Source organism: Strix uralensis, chromosome 7, assembly GCF_047716275.1.
Source record: "Strix uralensis isolate ZFMK-TIS-50842 chromosome 7, bStrUra1, whole genome shotgun sequence".
NCBI classification, from domain to species: domain Eukaryota; kingdom Metazoa; phylum Chordata; class Aves; order Strigiformes; family Strigidae; genus Strix; species Strix uralensis.
The window spans coordinates 32,165,405-32,171,404 of NC_133978.1; positions in this window are offsets into that span (position 1 = coordinate 32,165,405).

Genomic DNA, 6,000 nt, shown 5'->3' on the forward strand with positions numbered 1-6,000 from the left:
GAAAAGCATTAATAGATAAAATAGATGTAAATTCAAGTTCTGACCCTCAAACATTTGTTCAGCTGAACAGTGCCCTCTCAGGAGAGGAATCTCAGTAATGCTGAAGAGGCCTGTGACATACGTATTACTCACGGGAGCCATGGTGCAAGACTGGAAATTCACTTCCAACTCATTATGCATGTGTGGTTTCAGTTCTTTTAATGGCAGGCTTACATAGTTACATACATGTTAACTATGCAGCAGTGGGAGTAAGAAAAATCTACAAGCATTCAACATAAGTGTAATAGCAATATACTGCAGTAGATACCTCTCCACAACAACTGGGATGAGCTGGTAGCTGCTGTTGTGGCATACTTCAAACCAGGACTTTCCATGGAGAGGAAATAGGGCAGAATGAAGGCTATGAGGACTTCTCACATGTTTACATCAGCACACCTAAATGTTTGTAACAGGCCTTCAAAATTTCCATTTCAACCCCTGGATATTGGAAAGAATAAGATTCAAGATGTAATGACCATAAAAGGCAATAAGAAAGAAATCTGTGCATGCATAAGAGGAAGGAAAAAGTAGGTTCACTATTCAATGGAGATGGAAATATACTGAGGAATGATGCTGAGAAAGCTGAAATGTGATGTGTCTTTTCAATTTCCACAACTACCACAGATAACTAACACCACAGTGACTGTTTTTGCTAATTCCTCAAATATCCTAGAGCGGTTTTTTCATATTTTGTTTCGTTCTATATGCATGCTTTAAAATATTCTTTGACCTGTTCTTTCTGTTTTCTGACTTAAGCTCCTACCACATAGTTAGAATTAATTTTGCTAAAGTTCTGGACACTACTAACTTTCAGACTGAAAGCCTTGAACAATTTCACTTTCTTATCATCTGCTATTTGTTTCATGTTAAGTGGTAAACTTCTAATTTGCCTTTGTCTTTCCTTTAAATTTTCATTATGGAATCTTTTCTTCTTGCCTTTGTTATACCTTCCCAAATATGTACCAGTTTAGCCTTCCTGATTTTATTTCTATATTCTTGACCTTTATTCTCATCCTCAGATATGTCTCCTTGCTTCTGCTTTTCATATACATTTCATTTTGATTTTCAAGTCACGAAAGTGATTTTGATGCAGCTTTGTCAGTTGGGAGAGGAGCACAGACACAGCACACTCCAAATCATAAGATTCAGTTTTTAGTCTTCTTAAATATATCCCTACAAGAAATTAGATTATTAGATACCAATACCCAGGAAAATCTGATTGCTGATATGGTAAGATATATTATGACTAGTAGATATTCAGATGAGTGAAAACAGATTTGGTGCTAATCAGGTGGGAAAGTCTGAAAGAGCAACACAGAAAACCATTGTGGGTTCATAATCTAGAGGAGTTAACCATCTGGGACAATATGACATATACTGTGACCACAATGTTGTAACCCCAGCTCTAGCCCAAGGGGAGCTGTGATTCTGTCTCCCTGGCCATGTGTTAGACCTCCAAGGTCTACAAGCTAGCAGGTGTTGCTCTAGTACACTCAGAAGGGATGATAATTTGGAGTTTTTTTGAAAAAGCATTAAATAACACAAAACTGGAGTGGATTTACAGGTCTGAACAAGTTATATAAATGATTTGCCACACCCTGCTTTTCTGTCTGCTTTCTCCATGCCTCCTACAACATAGTAAAATTGTCCTAAGTCCTGCTTAGTCCTGCTAATACCAAAGATTACTGAGAAGCTAAGGAAAAGCTGAACTGGACTGAAGGGCAAATGTACTGGGTGAGTTTCATCCAGCTAAGCTTAGATATCTATATCTGTATCTCACTCTGGAAAGAAACATTCATTTCTAGAGCACAGTTCATCCGATCTCAAAGTAGATACCTCAAACATTCAGATACTTTGCTCAAAACAGGCTCTGAAGGACCCTGTTTCTCTGCACTGAATACAAAATTACTTTAAGCTGACTAGTCCAAATACAGACGATCCACTGACTTGTAGGCAGGGTAAACCCCATCCCAGCTGACAAACCTTGACAGTACGGTACAAAGCAAATAAATGAAAAGTTTATCTAGATGCACAGGACTGACATGAAGCCCTGAGATATTTGTAGTTACCCACTGGAACAACCCAAGGAAGTCAAAGCCTGGACTGTGAAATACAAAACTATAAACAACTTCAGACTGATCATCAAAGGCTTTAACCAGCTCAAATCTACTCCAGCAGTACTTTGCAGCTGGGCTCCCATCTTCCCTGCAGGATTGCTTCAGTCCTTGGAGTAGACATTATCCTCCCACTGAAGATCTTCAAGGACCTAGCTGTGATGGAGCTAATTATAGGTAATCTGCTGATGTATGTTTAAATATGCTCACCAGCACAATTTGCGGGTTGCATGGTATGCTCTGTTATGCCAAGGAAATGGATCTGACATTGAACAGGAATAAATACCAGCTCGGACTGCAGGAGATTAGTGATTTGAAGCACATGTTGTGTGACAAAGACATCCAAGCTGGGATACCAGTTCAAACAAATTCCCTTAAACAAGGATGCCTTGTCATGTATGTGTTAGGAAATACAATTCTTTCTTAATCACAATTAAGGAATCATTTTTAATATTTACTTTTTACTACAGACCAGAGGAGGAGTGGGCAGAACTGGTAATTCACCCACTATGCTACAAATACAGTAAGAAGAGACAATTCTTGCACTAAGGACACTGGAAGCTAAAAATACAAGGCAGAGGCTGAAGGGCAGCCACAGGCACAGGGTGATACTCCGTGTCTGTGATCACACGGCTGGTCTGTGCCCAAGGACTGTTCTTTCTCCCCACAGCACTGCTTAAATACAGTCCAGAGAGTGACAGTGGAAATGATAAAAGCCTCTAGAGATTGTAGAAAAAAGGTTGCCTAGAACGATGTCTTTCACACTGTCCTTAAATTAACATGAAGCCAAAGATCTCAAGCAGTGCAAGATTGCACGAATTGCTGGCTACTTTTCTGTAAAATGGACGGCAGAATCTGCTTCTAAATGACTGGTCCTACCAGCACTGTCTGAAGACTGATGAAACCACTAGTTGGATTTGATTATGAGTAGTTTCAAATTGAATCAGAAAGTTGTTTTACAGAAACCATTGCACAAATCATGGAGTGAGCCTTAGGAGAGGTCCAAGGCACTGCAGAAATCCCTACTGAACTGGACACACAGACCTGGAAAAACTACACCAAAGTTCCCAGAGTGCCTCCAATCTCAACACAAGGAGCTGCAAGAAACAGGAATATGTTCTACATAATAACACAGAGTGATTCTGTCTTCTATACCTAACAAAACATAGCCAATACAAAAATAAACATACCTTAACTGCTGAATCCTGGTGGGAAAGTCGAAGGGAAATTATGTCCTTTATGCAACTATCAAAGACACCCAGAGCTCAAAAATACACAAGACACCCCCAGTGAGCATGGTGAGTTTCAGAACAAAGTTCAAAATGTTCTGTACAAGTCATTTCTTCGAAGTTACCATCAAAAATGAAGCAGCCAAATGCAAAAAAAAAAAAAAAAAAAAAATTACATCGAAGTACTACTAACAAAATATAAAAAAATCCAAAGAAACTACACAAGACTTCTGTTTCCCTGTGCCAGTGCTAGAATGTAGCGTGTATGTACTGAAATGTAAGAGGATATATTCCTATCCATGGACTACTCAATGTATTTATGTTTGGAATTGATCTATTGCACAATGCAATGAATAACACAGTAATAACAGAGAATAAATCAGTTTCCTTAGCACCAGGTTCTGGATGGTAATAATTGCAAATAACACATGACTCATTGGCAATTCCCTTTCATATGCCAGTTTAAAGGGAACAATACTGAAGTTAATGAAATTATGCCCATACAGTCAGCTATATCCTGTTCAGATAACCAGTTTATGAAGGTGTTGGCCGTAAGGTATATTTTCCACTAACCAGGGTCCTGAGACAAAGATTATTAACCAAAAGCAGTTACAAGAGAATGATGAATGTGACATAAGTAACGCAGTATCTTTAGGCCATTACATCTACAAAAAAACAACTGCTAACATGTAAAAGAAGAGCATAATCTGTAAGTGAATTAACAGCTACCTATTTTACAGGTAGGAATTAGTTTTTACCAAAAAGCATGTGGCAGGCAATTTGTTTTGGAAACAATCAATGCCTTCAATGTTAAGATCATAAAACTTAAGCTACCACTGTAGGTTGTTTCAAAAAGAACAGCAGAAGACATGCCACCACATCATAGGAGAATTCCTGGCCTCCTTGACATTAATCAAGAAATGTCTCTGTTCTGAGCCTTGCTTTTTACTCCTGTTTGGGTTTGTAAGAACACAGGGAGTAGAAATTCAGCACAGGGGAGGCAGGCAGTGGATACAACACACCTCCAAACACTGCATAGTTAATTACAGCCCTGGAATCATGCTCAATTGGTAGTGTGGGCCAAATAGATTCTGGGGGTTTTTAATTACTTGTTGCTATATTAATGTTATTTTTATAGTGATTAGAAAAGATGTGACTCAGAAGTGAGCCACCACAGGAATGACAAGTATTTCAAACTGGAAAGAAATGCACTGGTCTTTCCTGATGCAGATCCACCAGGTGGTAAGGTGGTGAAAATGAAAGGAACTCTTATAGCAGGTAAAATATTTTACTTAGCCCACACATGTTATTAAATACCTATTAGACAGGAGTAACAAAGAGTCTTGTGGGGAACAAAATTGATGAAGTCAGGTCCACCGTGCAAGCAGTTCAGAAAAAACAGACCCTTCTAGAGCTGAGAACCCAAGTGAGCAAATCCTCACTGTTGCTGCACTGTTGATTCACATATCCGCAGGTGGGTGCTTAGCTAATGGGTGTACATACACCCACAACCGAACACACGCATGCTGGCAGGCATGCACCTCTGTCCTCATTCAGGATAACAAATCTACACAGCATCATACACACAGTGAAGAAGAGCCCACACACCTCCATAGTAATTTTCTAGTGTGTGCTAAGAGCATATCCCCCCCTGCTCTGTGCTAATTTGGTCTCCCATCTTACTTCCTTTTTCTCATTCACTTACCTGCTTGCATTTCTTCTGCCTTTTGATGTTTTTCAAAAACAAATGCTATGCAAAAACTGTGTTAGTGCAATGTTTACCCAGCAAGGTCAGGAAGATGGCAAAAGCTATCTGGCATACAAAGATGGGGGAGAAGTACAAACAAGAGCAGTCATGCCAGACAGTCTCAGAAGCATAGCCAAAGACAGGGTCAGAGAGACCAGAACAGTTAAAATCAGTCAAAATGCCCTATCCTGAGCACTGCAGTAAGACTCAAGGGATACTTGTGTAAATCATCACCAATCTCAAGAGACTAAAAATATGTTTAAATTTTCCCTCACATTGTGTAAGAGAAAAGTTGTCACATCAGAGGCAGCTATTTCCTAGTAGAAGACTTGACCACAAAATATTGTCTAGATCTCCTAAAGGTATTGCTCGGTTTAGGGCAGAAATAAAAGCAGGATGTGGAGGCTGGCTATTCTTCCAGTTGCTCCCTACCAGTTGCTAGTTGGCTATTTAGAAACTCATTAACTTCCTCAAGAGACCTTGGCCCTAATTAGACTGATCAGCCTGCCCCTTTCTCCTTCACCTCTGCCTCTCAGAGCCTTCCATAATGATTAAAGGAAACCATACTCCTTTTGTACAATTTTAGAAACAGAATTTCTTGACCTTACAGGATCTGCATATAACTGTTGAAGTCTGTTCTGCCTCAGAGTTTACCAGACTACTCCAGAATTCTCCAGCTTGCTTTTACACCCTAATTCTTCATGCATACACCTACCACTCTTAAGTCCTTCTCTAAAGGAGGCTCTGTAGTTTCCTTTCCTTTGTCTTTTGTACAACAGAATCTGTTTTAACTGTGATTGAAGTGTCACCAGGGCCATTCAGCCAATTGTAATGTTGATGCCAATCCTGCGGTCTTTTTAACACCATCAGT